General features: G+C 41.1%; 1 protein-coding gene across 2 annotated transcripts in view; it reads left to right on the plus strand.

The window, feature by feature from the left end:
• The first annotated feature begins 13,616 nt into the window (after positions 1 to 13,616).
• The window catches only part of CNTN4 (contactin 4), a 632,904-nt gene continuing 632,341 nt past the window's right edge, over positions 13,617 to 14,179 (plus strand). Inside the window, exon 1 of one of the 2 annotated variants that reach the window (XM_074957521.1) lies at positions 13,617 to 13,659. The gene's annotated coding sequence lies outside the window, so the exon portion shown is untranslated. The remainder of the gene's footprint in view (positions 13,660 to 14,179) is intronic. The other variant, XM_074957515.1, reaches the window with a different exon arrangement.

Raw genomic sequence — 14,179 nt, forward strand, 5'->3', positions numbered from 1 at the left:
CACCATCTTTATCTCTAAAGTAGCTTGCTATGAGGTATTCTTTATTTTTCCGTATAAGTATTTTGGCACACCTTGAATTATTCCCCATAGTTTGATTCTCTTCCTGAGAAGCAGCATTGTTCATTAAGACTGTCATAAATGCTCACAAATCAATATAAGCTTTAGTGGAACAGCTCAGCATTGCTAAGGAAGCAATGCACTTCCTTAAAGCTTCAACAATGCACACTCCCTTCCTTTGACTGGGCTACATCTGGTTATCAAAGGTTCTTAGCTTCTGAAAGATCCCAACTGCACTTTTCTGTACCCTTTTGTAATAATGAAATATCAGCTGACCCCCACACTGATGTAGTGAGTATCCTAGCAGATTACACAAAGGTAGAGTTCAGGAGCAAGATGTGTGCATCTATTATATTAATTATACTCCCTACTAATACTAATGCTGCAAGGAGACTACTTTTTCTTTCTTGATCTGCCCGCATGGATCTGATTTGCAAAATGAATGCCTGGGTTAGGAATTTCAAAATGCGTGGTCTGCTCTACTGCCAGAACTTCTGGGGAAAAGCCTTTCGGCAGCTGTAATTCTCAGTTGCTGGTGGTGACATGGTAAAGTAATTGCATCTCTGAAATATTGTTTCAAGGTGGCAGGTAAGTCAATAAGATGGGACTTTGTGTAGATGTTAGTGGCATATATACCACATAGAATGCAAGCTAGCATGGTCTCATTGCTAGGGTAATGAACTGGAAGTACTGGGTTCTATTCCTGGCTCTTCCAGTGATCTGCTGCTTTATAACTGGGACAAGACACTTAACCTCTCGGTGTCTGTGTTTTCCATGCCATCCTTTGTGGGCTGTGTCTATTTGAATCGTAAGCTCTTTGCGGCAGGGACCATCTCTTGCTATGTGTTTGAACAATTGGGCCCCGATTCTGATTTAGGTCTCTAGTAATTCAAATAATAAATAATTTTAAAAATAAATAAATCTGTCCCTCCCTATAAGTCCCCATACAATTTCAATATCTCAGGTATTGTGTACTGTGTTTCATAAGGATGCAGAAAAGATGCAAATATTTAAACACAAATTTGAATATAATTTTCCAGACATTACATAATAGCTCCATTTACCTTTTTAATAAAAATTACAGTAACTCACATTACCATGTTATTCCTTATACTAACTAGTAGTAACATTAATTAAATAAAAGGTGAAACTGTGTAGATTTTAATGGCAACCACTATGTGTTTCATAGTATTGATACTGCAATATTTTGGACTATCATTGAGAAATATTTTTGTACTTCTGTGCTAGTTTGTCTTTAGTAGTTTTGGCACATACAGTATATACTTAATTTTTTACCATTAACAAATTTGACCCAAGGTGTTCAAAAATTTTTTTTCGTAGAATGTATACAATCAGAGACATTATTTTCAGAAAATGGCCTTAAATAGGAATGTTTATGTTCACTTATTGCTAATTGCCAAATATTAAAATATGTCTTTGTTAGCAAACCATTCCAGCACATCTGCAATGTATTATTTGAATGGTGTTACTGCTACATAACTCTGCAGCATACTTTTAGAGATGATTGTTAATAACTTGCTTATTAAATGTCCCTTATACTCCTTGGAAGACTGATGGGAGGAAAATGCATCTCTGAGTTTGTCTTCTAACAGCTACAAATGGATTTGTCTTTACCTTTAATATTGACATACTACTACACTTCAGCATCTAACTGTAACCTACCATTACCTGAATGAGGCTTATCGGTTATTCATAACCTGTAGAAGGATGTTTTCACTTACTACTTTATAATTTTCATTTTTTTTCTCTCTTTGTGGTTTGTAATGGCCTCTAGAGAAACCTTTCAAATAAAATTTCTTTCATTTTTTGCTTGGCACAAATGTATTTTTCCCTCTGTTTTTGAGCTGAAATAAACATGGTTCTATTTCTGTCCTTTTTTGTCTCTATATTGACAATAGACTTTCTTGCTCAAAATTGCCTTTGTGGCTGCTGGCCCTAGGGAAAGTCCAAGAGGTCTTACAGTTCAAGACTGTTCCCAATTCTGTAGGGATACATCACTCTTCCTAGCAACCACATAGGATGTGGTTTTACGTCACTAAGTCAATGGGAATTTTGCAGTTGACTTCAGTGGGAGCAAAATCAAGCCCACAATGCAAATGTTGGCTACTCACCTGTAAAATCACAGGGCCTACCTGTGACAGTGATCTATATCTGTGTGTGTGTGTGTGTGTGATCTGTGTGTGTGTGTGTGTGTGTAAGGTATGTAAATAGTTACGGTGCCAGCAGATGGTGCTCAAGAACAAGTAGCATAGTTTCTGGCTTCCTCTGTGCAGATTTTTACTTCAGCTCTTAACAAGGCCCAGTCCAATTGCCAGGCTAATGGCAATTATTTTCATTGGAATAATATTGAAGGGACACAACATTATCATTTCAAGAGGTGAACAGTGGGGTATCTCAAGATTCCATGGTAGGGCCAGTGCTTAATGCCTCTATTAATGATCTGCAAAGGGAATGAGCAGTGAGGTAGTGAAATTTGAGGATAACACACAGCTATGCAGGTTATTCAAGTCTAGGGAGAACTGTGATGAAAATTCAGAGGGTTTTAGCCAGACTGGGTCAATGGGCAACAATCTGGTAAATGGAAGTTCAATATTAATAAATGCAAAGCAGTTCATGTTGGAAGGAAACCTTTACAATTTTCTTGCACCTTGCAGGATTCAGACTCTTTGTATCAACTCAAGTATGGGACCTGACTGTCATTGTGGACAGCTCTATTTGCAGTTGTGGTCAAAAATGGAAGCAAGATGTAAGAAAGTAGAAGGGAGGAGATGGAGAGTAATATAGAAAATATTGTAATGCAATTATGTAAATCAAAATAGTCTCTCCTGGAATACAGTGTGCAATACTTGTCACCTGATCTTAAAAAGGGTATTGTAGAGTTAAAGATAGTTTAGAGAAGAGTCCTATATAGTGATAGACTCAAGGAGCTTAATCTATTTAGCTTAACAAACAGAAAGTTAAGGGGTGACTTGATCACAGTCTAAAAGAGCCTACTCGGTGAACAAATATTTGATAATGCTCTCTTCAATCTAGTAGACAAAGGTATAACAAGATCCAGTGGCTGGAAGGTGAAGCAAGACAAATTCATACTGGAAATAAGAGGTAATTTTTTAACAGTGAGGGTGAGTAACCATTGGAACAATTCACCAAGGGTTGTGGTGGATTCTCCATCATTGGTGATTTTTAAATCAAGATTGGATCTTTTTTAAAGAAATGTTCTAGTTCAAAAGGAATTATGTTGGCAGAGTTCTATGGCCTTTTTTTTTTTTTTATAGGAGGTCAGACTAGATACTCAGAATGTTTCCTTCTGGCCTTGGAATCTATGAATGGGGACTAATGATTAGGGGCCATGGGGAAAAAAACATATATGAAGACAGATTGAAAAGATCAAGATTTTGTAATCTTAGGAGATGATAAGAGTCTATAAAATAATGAATAGTCTAGACAAAGAAGATGGGGAAATTTTGTCCTTGTTTCATGTAGAAGAACTAGAGGAAATGCAATGAAATTTAAAATATGGCAAATTAACTGATACAAGGCAATACTTTTTCACACAATATGTAATAAGTTCCACAATCTAATTGCCACAAAATGACACTGAGGCCAGGAACTTAGCAAGATACAAAAAAGGGATTGGACCCTTAAATGGATGATAACAATATCCAGAATTATAATAGTGTTTGTTAGAGAGCTTATTCCTTCACTCTCCCACTTCCCTGGTCCTTCTCGCATGAACAGAGAGCAACAATACCCGAAGTCCGAAGGTGCAAACAATTCCATGTTTATTGGGGTGAACTTCCAGCAAGCTTAAATACAAGTTCCTTTTTCCTTATTTTCGAATCCCAACTTACTTCCTGTTTGCCCCTAATTTATATAGTAATATTCTTAGCTATACCTTAACCAATCATTCTACTGAAATTTAACTAACCAATCCTAACATATTGTAACATGATTAGCTAACCAATTATATCCCACCACCTTAATTAGATTACACCCAGCAAAATTAATTATACAGCTGACAGAAACAATCACAGAACCAGACAGAGATTATACAGACAAACAATAGCAAAGTGGGAACTATAATGACAAAACAATACAGAAGTGAGGATTTCACATCCCAGCTATTGATAAGTGAGTTCTTCCCAGACAGGATGCTATCAAACTAAGTTTCCTTTTACATTTTCTAGGCACTTCCCTTTCTCTGGAGGTGATAGGAATTATCAGGACAGGATTGTATTCAGGACAGGATTGTATTCAGGACAGCCCAATAGCACCTTCTTTCAATGTGACTAGTTTGGAATGTGAGGATGTGACTGTTCGCTTCCTGGCTTATGGCTGCCTCTGCTGCTTAGCCAAAGGCCTTAGCCTAAGCACAGGGCCTTAAACTGTCACAGTAAGAGAAGGCCCTTACACCAGCAGACAGTGATTTTGATTCTTTCTTTTATACCTCTAACTAGCCAAGTAATAAGAATACCCCTAAATTCTTAAAGTACAGGCCTTTACAGACAGGCCTGAATATCTATATCCTAACAGTGTTAATATAAATTTTATAGTGATATTAATCCCGATGGTTTAGGACTTCAACCTCTCCATAACTAGTAAGGGTTAAGAGGTTTTTTGCATTTTCCTCTGGAACATTCAGTGCTGGCCACTGTCAGAAGCTAGATAAAGGATTAGATGGACCACAAGTATGATCCAGTATGGCAAATCCTATGTCCTATGATTATCAATTCCCCTGTATCCTGACATCAGTTCTCCCTAACCAGTCATCCAGCACTCCATTGGCCTGAAGATCACATCTCCATGGTCGATCTCTCTTGGGAAGAGAAGCCATCCCTTCAGCTATACTCCTGCAACTGGATCCACATGAGACCACACAGAGATTGATTGAAGTCAATGGAACACCAAAAGGTTAGAGGCATGTGGATCAGATTGCAGACTTAGAGCCTAGACATGGAATACTAATGAATTTCTGGTGCAGCACTTAGGATGGAAAGTGACTTCAAGTACTTGGACATTTTAAACTTTTGCTGAAAAGGCAGCATGGCATTTTTGATGGATGGTTAAACAACCGTTTTTTCTTTCCTTCCCCAGTATCTACACCGTTTCCCCCCCCCCCCATCTGCCCATTTTTATTACCCACCCTCACTGTCTTTTTATCCCTGTACCAACATGCTTTCTGAATTTAACACAATGGCCACAGACAATGTTTTATTTTTCAGTGCAGTCCTGGATGTGCACAGTTAGTGCATGAAATTGATTTCCATCAATAGGCCCCACTAACCAACCTTTGGACAATCCATGACCACAATCACCTATGATAAGTGTTTCTTTAAATATATTAACAAAATATTTTGTTTTCCATTTAAAATGTTTACAAGTAGTAAAGTATTCCACTGGCACTAGACTGTATATTTATTAGTCAATAGCTGACTAATAGGTTTTATTATGCAATGATTTTGTATTTCTTCTTCACATGACATTTAGAAATGTCAGCACCTTATCATGCCAACACAGTCTGAATGTTGGGTGTGCCTGTGTTTAAACATATTTGCTTCTGATTTACATTTTTCCACACATGTTTTATAATTCAAAACTTCCCTTTTGTGCTGAACTCAAATGACTGTTGAACTTTTCTTTTATTAACTGAAATAATGAGGTGCATAGTGTTAAAATGTAATCTGAAAAGTTCACAGCAGATAATAGTTTTCTATATAAATGTGGTTCTTTAAGTACTAAGATCTAGAGGTAGGTGTCATCTTAGAATCTTAAACACAATTAAAAATAATTTACGGCACTTGAACTGAGAAGCTGCAGGGTTTTCCTGTGCTGTTTTTTTTTTAATGTGTTAATTTACAAATTACAATTATAATGGTACCATTTATTTGCAAATTACATAATTTCTATTATAAAACCCCTAATTTCAGGATTTGGAAATTCAGTGATAAAATTTAGCTTTGGACTCAGACATGGTATACAGGCATTTTTGTTCAAAGGGCTGGGAGGACATTTGGATGTCTTGGATGAATGCAACAAAAAAAAAAAACCAGGACTGGATTCAGATGCTGTGTTGCACATTTTAAGATTAAAAACAGTCTTTTGATTTTACAACTCTAGTTGAGTAAAATCCTGAACTTCTTAATTCAGGCAAAATTGCCACTGACTTCCCTGGAAGTTTTGCTGAGGTAAAGAATGAAGAATCAGTAGTGGATTTAGGTGTCTTCCAAAAAATTGGATCTTGAAAAGTGAGTGCAATCTACATACTTTTATCCATGAACAGTGGGAACATAAATATGAACATCTCAAGGCTGTATGGAGAGTCTAAGGATATTAAATGAATTGTTTGGTTTCCATCTGTGACAGATATGGCCATTTCCTGCCATATCCTTGGGAGACTTGACTGAATTAAGTTTAAATATCTTTTGGGATCCATTGTATTAAATAAATGGTTTATATATTATTCTTGGCCAGGATTGTATCTAATCTTGCAGGGGGCAGATCTGGCAAATGTGAGACCTGGGTATTCAATGGACTATAGTGAACAACATGCTCAACAATAATGGACTTTTGAAACAAAATATTTAAGTGCTTTTCTTGGAGAATATGTAAGGGGAGGTGAATGCAAATTCCCTACCTTAGGCTAGGCAAAAAACCCAGCCCTTTGAAGCTACATACTGAGGAGTGAGGCATTGTCTGCTGATCATCATTACCTAAGGCCAAGATCAAAGGCCGAAACCGTATAAAGGAAAGATTGAAATTTTCATGGTGGTTCTGATTCTGATTTGGAGAAAGTTATGAACACGTAAACATGGGGAAAACCCAGTTGTGAGTTTTGAAGGACTGACAACTACCGGAACTTGAGCTAAGAGTTGGGGGTGATCTCTGGTAAGCTTTATAGTATGTGTGTAGGGGTTTTCTTGGCTTTTAATATGTTTTCTTTGTAATGCTTTCACCTTAAGAATAAATATACTTGCTTATTAAGCTCAGTGTTGTAACTTGTAACTGTGGGCAATTAAAAGGTTCATAAAAAAACAAAGTGCAGATGCTGGCCTTTCAGATGGTCTGGTTTGCTGGGGATATCACAGTGTAGGCAAAGAACTGTGCAGCCTAGAAAATCCCCAGTCTGGAGGGAGAGAGATCAAGACAGGTGATGGCTGAGGAGCTGGGAACCTAAAAAGGGTTCCCTCATGGGACCATGGAGGAGAAATACATATGCTGTTGCCCTGAACTGTGAAACCATCCATCTCCTAATATATAAATGTCCACATTACATAAACCCTCCACCATAATTGGCATCTTTTTTTGGCCAGGGGCCAGAGATTGAATCTATCTGGAGAAAGGAAAACTCCTTAGCTTCTAGAGATGGTTTCTGAAATAAGGGTCAAAGCACATTGGCAGAATACCAAGGTGCTTCTTCCATTCCATCCCTTTTCATTTATGGGACTTCAGCCTCCAGGACTTTCAATCCAGCACCTCTTCATCAGCCCTAAAATTACTTAAAACATTGACTAAAAGATTTATACTCCCAGGATTCAGTGTATTAGTGTCATAGTCTTTGAAAACATTACCATTTATGTTGTCACTTATCTGTGAACTCTAGAATATTTACGCATTATGCTGCAGATAATGCTCCTGCAGAAGTTTGTTACAGTCTATTGCTTTTTAAATCTCCTTTGAAATGCATATTTGGAGTGTAATCTCTAAATGAGTGTGAATAATTATTTACATGAAAGGAGCTGCTATGGCCAGTATATGAGAATTGAAAATACATTTCCTTTATTTAGAGCACTGTTAAGAAAACCCACACACAGGATATTAACCTACATTGTACTAGGTAAGCAGAGTTGTAGAAAACTTGCTTTAAGAAACTGTGAACGAGCTAAATCTTGACCGGGTTTCAGGCTTTGTTACAAATGAAGAATTCACCCTTAGTCCATTGTAAGGTTTCTGAACCCAGAATTGGTTTCAAGCAAATCAGGTCTTTGTTTCAAACAAGAAATGAGGTAAAACCATGCGTTTGTGTGTGAAAATGCTGTTTTATCTGAGTTTTGCTTTGAGTTTTTTGGGATCATTTGAACCTGTGACTTAAAGTGAAACTCATGGGTTAGAAGCCCACACAGATCAAAACAGAAGAACATATCTGCACAAATCCCTGTTCACTGCAATCACTGCACTACAGGAAGTGCTAAAATTAAAAATCCCCTGAGCACCTAGCAAATACCCTTTGCCTACTAAAGATAGCCTTGGTATTTAATTAAAGGTCAAACTGAATTGTACTGCAAACCTGGAGGATACTCTGAAGTAGTTACTTAAAACAGGGTTACCTAATGAAGGCTTCAATATACAAGTAAAAGTCATTTTCAAGAGTGTCACAAGCGACAGGATAAAGAAGCCACTGCCAAGTGAAGTTGGGTGGTGGGTTCTGCATCCTTAATCCTGTGGCTTCACCCCAGCCCTCAGATATCTTGTCCTGACATTCTGTCATAGAATAAACCTCTCCAGAGCCATGCAATGCAGGAGATGTACATCTCCACATGCACGGTCACAACAGGATGCACGATGAAACTGCCATGGGAGGAGAGAACCGGATATGCAACATGGTACATATGTTTGCCAGACTCCGTAGGTCCTCGTTTATCATTTTATATGTGGACATGATAGAATGGTTAAGGATTATTCCAGCTTTTACATTTTACTTGGATTGGCTTGCCAGTGTGTGTTGCAACCTTTATGGTAATTAAACATAGGTTTTGTGTGTTTAATTACTATTATCACACTATGTACTGTTCTTGTTATGATGCTCTGAAACTGGCATTCTGATTGTCAATCATCTAGTACAATTACATAGCTTCTGAAGGTCGGTCTGTAAGGCACTGGCCAAAATGTCAGCCTTATTATTACAATTGATCTTAAAACAGTTTTGTAGCTGAATTTGTCATCCTCTCGATGAAATATTTTAGACTATTGTCTAAACAGAATGCATCTGAATTTTGAGCTAGGGCCTTTGATTTGTGACGACTTTTGTCCACCTTTAACTTTTTCATGAGTTTATTTAGAACAAAGCAGGTAGCCTTGTTAGTGATGGGTTATAAAATATGCACAGAAAATGTGCACGGGTGAAATGCTGTTTAAGCAAGTAATCTCTTTGCACAGATGTCCCATGATTTACCTATTGCACATTATTTGCTTTTGCTCACCACCCAACTGAGGGGAATGTGATGTATTTCACCAGTGTTTGCAAAGATGTTGCATGCTCAGCTGGGCTGTGGTGATGTATTCTACACATGTCCTTTCTGAAAAATTCGGAAGCATTTTCAGCGTTGATTTCCCTTAAGAGTTATTATACCCCACACAGATTGGCAGTGCAGTGCCACAATACCTGGATTTATGAGGCGACCTTGGAGACACAGGCACTCCCACACTGAAAGCACTCAGAGCTAAACCTGAAATATATAATCTATATATATTGGATTACTGAGCACACGTTACCATTGTATAAATCAGAATGAGATTATGCAAATAATAAATAACATTTATGGAACATCTCATGAAATACAGTACTAGAATTCAATCATGTACTGGTCAAATGCATCTACCAGATCTGGCTCTCATCCAATCTCATTTCTGGAGTTGATTTCAGTGGAAGCAGGATTGTGTCCCTTTTAAATCCACTGTGGGAGGCTGATTAATTTGATTATCGGGTTTGGAGTCTGTCTATTTAGATTATCCTCATAGATGCTGAGCAATGGCCACTCCCATCAAAGACCGTGGGGGATGCTGCTATTCAGCAGCTGTCAGGATTGGGCCCATAGCAGAGATTCGGGGGTAGGGGTGAACCCTAATACTGTGTGATTCTTTCTTAGGTACTGGGGAACTCACACGTGCTAATGTTTTCCCTCCCACGCTGCCTTTTGCAGTATCCCAGACTGTGAAGTCTGAGGACTGCAATTTGTCTGAAAGAGCTTCCTTGCTTTCTGACAGAAAACTGGTCAAGTTGTTGTTAGGATCCTCACTCTCCTAGCTGTTTGGGGAAAAGTCAATTGATTTGTTTTTAAAGTCAGGAGCTGTTCCAATAAGGAGGTGCTGATAAATGGCAATGAAACTGCAGAGCGGAAGCATGTGGCGTGCAGACCTAGGAACAGCAATAAATGCAAACCCAACCTGCACTAATGTTAATTGTCATTTGGTTTATATCAATGTGCAGATTATTAAGCCATAAAGCAAGGCAATGATCACAGAGGGCAGCACTGGAGATAATTAAATATATTCGGGGTTTCAGTTAATCCACCAAAACCCAGGGGATGCACAGTTAAGGTTAAACACCCTGTTTGCACTAATGACACTGCTTGCACAGTCATTAAGAACATGCACTGAACTTAGATTGCAACTCAGGTGTAAAGGCAGGTCCCCTACAGCTTTAAACACAAATTTCCTTCCTTTTTATGTCTTGAAATAACTTTGAATCTCCAAGTAGCTGTTGGCTTACTTATTTGCATTGCAGTAACAGCTAGAGGCTCTAATCAGGATTGATATCTTTATGGTATCAGATGACAGGACCTACACACAGGGAGAGACAGTCTTGCTCCAAAGAGCTAAATGTAGATAGAAAAGAGGGGCAAAGGGCAATGTAGAGGGATATACCATATCTGCAAAACAATCACAGTGATGGAAAACACCATGTATGTTCCACTTTTCTTGTCTGAGTTGATTTTTCTTGGGATTCTTTTTAAGCATGTGACGAGGGGTCAGGTTGGGGTGATGAAGAAGGAATGCAGGTAGGGATGGATTCATGGGAGTAAGGGAATGGGAAGGACAAAAGAAGAGGACAAGGGAGATTGAAGGTGACTGGAAGTAACGGGGAAGAAAGGCTGGTGAGAGGCATGGAGGGCAAAGGAAGTGAGGCTGGGAGCAGAGCAAATAGCCAGTAGGTAAAATAGAAAACCACATCCAGAGTTGTAATTTACGAAGTCAGTCTGATGACATCACTAATGTTCACAGGTGTAAAGCAGCAGGATGCTTTTTGGGGTTCATTCTCTGCTCCTTCTGAAGGGGATTGCTTCTGGCTCTTGAGGCTTGCTTAGACTGCAAGAGCTGCGGCTTATACTTCCACTGAGCCCAAGAGGGTGCGGGACGTGGGCTGCATGGGCAGAGCTGGTTGAAAAAAAATTGACACTTTTTCTATAAAACGGCCATTTTGAGTGTTTCATGGAAATGTATCTGTTCCAACAAAAAAATTAATTCGGAAGGGCTTCTCCCGTCCAGGGTGCAATTTCTCAAGACAGACACATACAGAGAAGAGGAAGAATCCATAGCCTGGCAGTTTGGGCACTGAATCCAGCAGAACAGGGACTTCAACCTGAGTCTCCCACTTCCCAGCCAAATGCCCTAATCACCAGACTATTGGTTATTCCTGTGCCTGTTGCTCTCTCTCACTTTCTCTTGTTTTCCCATTAAAATTTTTGAAATGTCTCATTTTTGTTTCTATGTAGGAAAAAAAAACAATCTTCAAAATGGAATTGTTGTTTTCTGGCCTCCCCTATGCCTAAGGCCTGGTGCCCAGGCATGTGCTCTCATGGTCATTAGGTCTTGGGGAGGGAGCGCAGGTGAGGGAAGGAGAGCCAGTTGGCCTCACCCCTTCCTCCTTCCCCCAACCAGTAGTGCTGCTGGTCATTTCGTTTTGGATAAACTTTAGGGTTTTTCAAGGTATATCTTATCTGAATAGAATCCAGGCCTTTTTTTCCCCAACATCAAAAGAAAAAAAATTCTTAATGTTCTGAAATGAAGCCTCTGAGTAAAAGTAAATAGAGAAATAAAATTTTGTTTTGTTTTTAATTAGGGTGGGAACATAGACTTGGAAGAACTTGATTTTTATTTTTTAAAAATTTCTCAGGGTACTGTATGTTCATTTTAAGCAGTTTTAAAAGATTTTTTTCTATTTAAATGTTCACGGTAGTGCAAAATTGTGGGTTTTAAGTATTTTTTAAAAATTTTAATTGATATAAATGTTCACAGTTGTGGGAAATTAAGGGTGTGCGTGCCAGGCAATCATTATTTTAATAGCAATAAACATTAAATAAACGTTAAAAGTTAAAGCTTTATAATCATTATAACACAAATTATCAACATCACACATCGAAATGTACAAAGTAAATATTTTAAGTCAAACTCTCATAAATTCTGAAGCAGCATTTTTCTTATTTTGCCTATCTGTAAATAGCACTTGTTAGCCATGGAAATTTTTTTTGTCCCTTTGTGTATGGTGAAATTGACATTGACTGATAAATATCTGAACCCATCCAACCCTAAACTTAGTCCAGTGGATTGGACATCAGCCTGGGGGTTTGGAGCACAGGTGTGTCTATTCCTAGCTCTGCCGCTGAGCTGCTGTGACTTTGGCTGTATGTCTGCACCGCAAAAACAAACCCTGCCACAGCCAGTCTCAGAACTTGGGTCTGTAGTTCTCAATATAGCCCTGTATATGCTCTGGCTCTTAAACCGGGCCAGGGATGGGTTTTAGAGTTCCAGCCCAAGCACATACAGCTACGTGGCTATTTTTAGAGTGAGCCAGAGTCTGTAGACCCAGGCCTCCAAGTCTTGTTGTTGGGGGTTTTGTTTGTTTGTTTGCTGTGTAGACGTACCCAGGTCACTTCCTCTCTCTAGTCCTCTTTCTCCTCTTTGTCTGCTGCGTTTAGACGGTAAGCTCTTTCGGGCAGCACCCAGCAGCCCCGGGTCCTGATCTGGGTTGCGCCCCCAGATGCTACTGTCACGTCACTAATAATCAGTGAGCTGGGAAACCTTCCAGAGTAACAGCCGTGTTAGTCTGTATTCGCAAAAAGAAAAGGAGGACTTGTGGCACCTTAGAGACTAACCAATTTATTTGAGCATAAGCTTTCGTGAGCTACAGCATCCGATGAAGTGAGCTGTAGCTCACGAAAGCTTATGCTCAAATAAATTGGTTAGTCTCTAAGGTGCCACAAGTCCTCCTTTTCTTTCTGTGAAACCTTGAAAGCCTTTTCTCTGCGAGGAGAGAGTGGAATGACTCCTTCTGCCGCAAAGTTGTAAACCCTGCAAGCAGTTGTAATGGCAACAGGGCCAGAAAGTGCGCTGGAGCCAAGCAAATCTGCCTCCCTCCCGTCAGGTGCATGTTAACATGCCCAGGGAGGAATCCCAGCCGAGAGCCCTTGCACCGTTCCCCCCACGGAGGGCACTGGAGTGGAGGAAGAGGAGGAAAGGGGTTAATGGAGGAGCCGCTTGTAGTTAGCGCACACGCCTGCTCTTTAATTCTCTCCTCTCCCCCCCACGCGGGCGGCCAAGGCTCAGGGTTTGGAGGGTGGGGTTTGCTCAGCGCTCCCAAATCTCTGACGTTCAATGTTACGGCCAAAGGCGGCTCGGTTTAACAACATACCTCCGGGCTGCAGGGCAAAGCGGGGAGGTAGCGCTCGGGCAAAGGACGCTCGGCTCTTCAGCGGCACAGAGCCGAGGTGTCTCGGAGCCGCCGCCAGGGCCGGGGCCGGGGCCGGGGCTGGGGCTGGGGGGCAGGAATCCGACTGCGGCTCACAGCCTGCCGGAGCCCGCTCTAAGGTAAGCCCAGGACTGGAGCCGGGATGCCGGCGAAGCTGGGAGTTCAAGGCGCCGCTGATCGCACAGGCGGCGGGGGGGCGGCGCTGGGGGAGCTGCTCCGAGAAGGGGGAGGGCGGTGTAAAAAGGCAGGCAGGCAGGCCGGCGGGTGCGTGCAGAGGGACCGGAGCGCTGGCTGCGATGGGCAGCGGCTGCCTGGCCCGCACGCGGATCGGAGCTCCTGGGGCCGGGCTGGGGCGTCCCGCGGGGGCCGGGCGCGCTCCGCAGACGCGGGGCTGTCCGCGGGCGCGCCGATTGCCCCCGGTTTTCGGAGGCGGCTCTAGCCCGTGCTCGTGGCAAGCGGGGTGGGGGACGGGCAGTAAGTTTGGTGGTTGTCCGGCCGCGCGGCTTCCTCCGCCCGGCCGGGGCTCGCCCGGGTGAAAACGGCCCCAGCCCACGTCGTGTAGGGTAGTAGTGCCCGCAGCTGCCCGCTCGCCCGTGGCCAGGCACCTCTCCTCGGGCAGTGATGCTGGACGCTAACGGT

Source organism: Natator depressus, chromosome 7 (assembly GCF_965152275.1).
Source record: "Natator depressus isolate rNatDep1 chromosome 7, rNatDep2.hap1, whole genome shotgun sequence".
Lineage (NCBI taxonomy): Eukaryota > Metazoa > Chordata > Testudines > Cheloniidae > Natator > Natator depressus.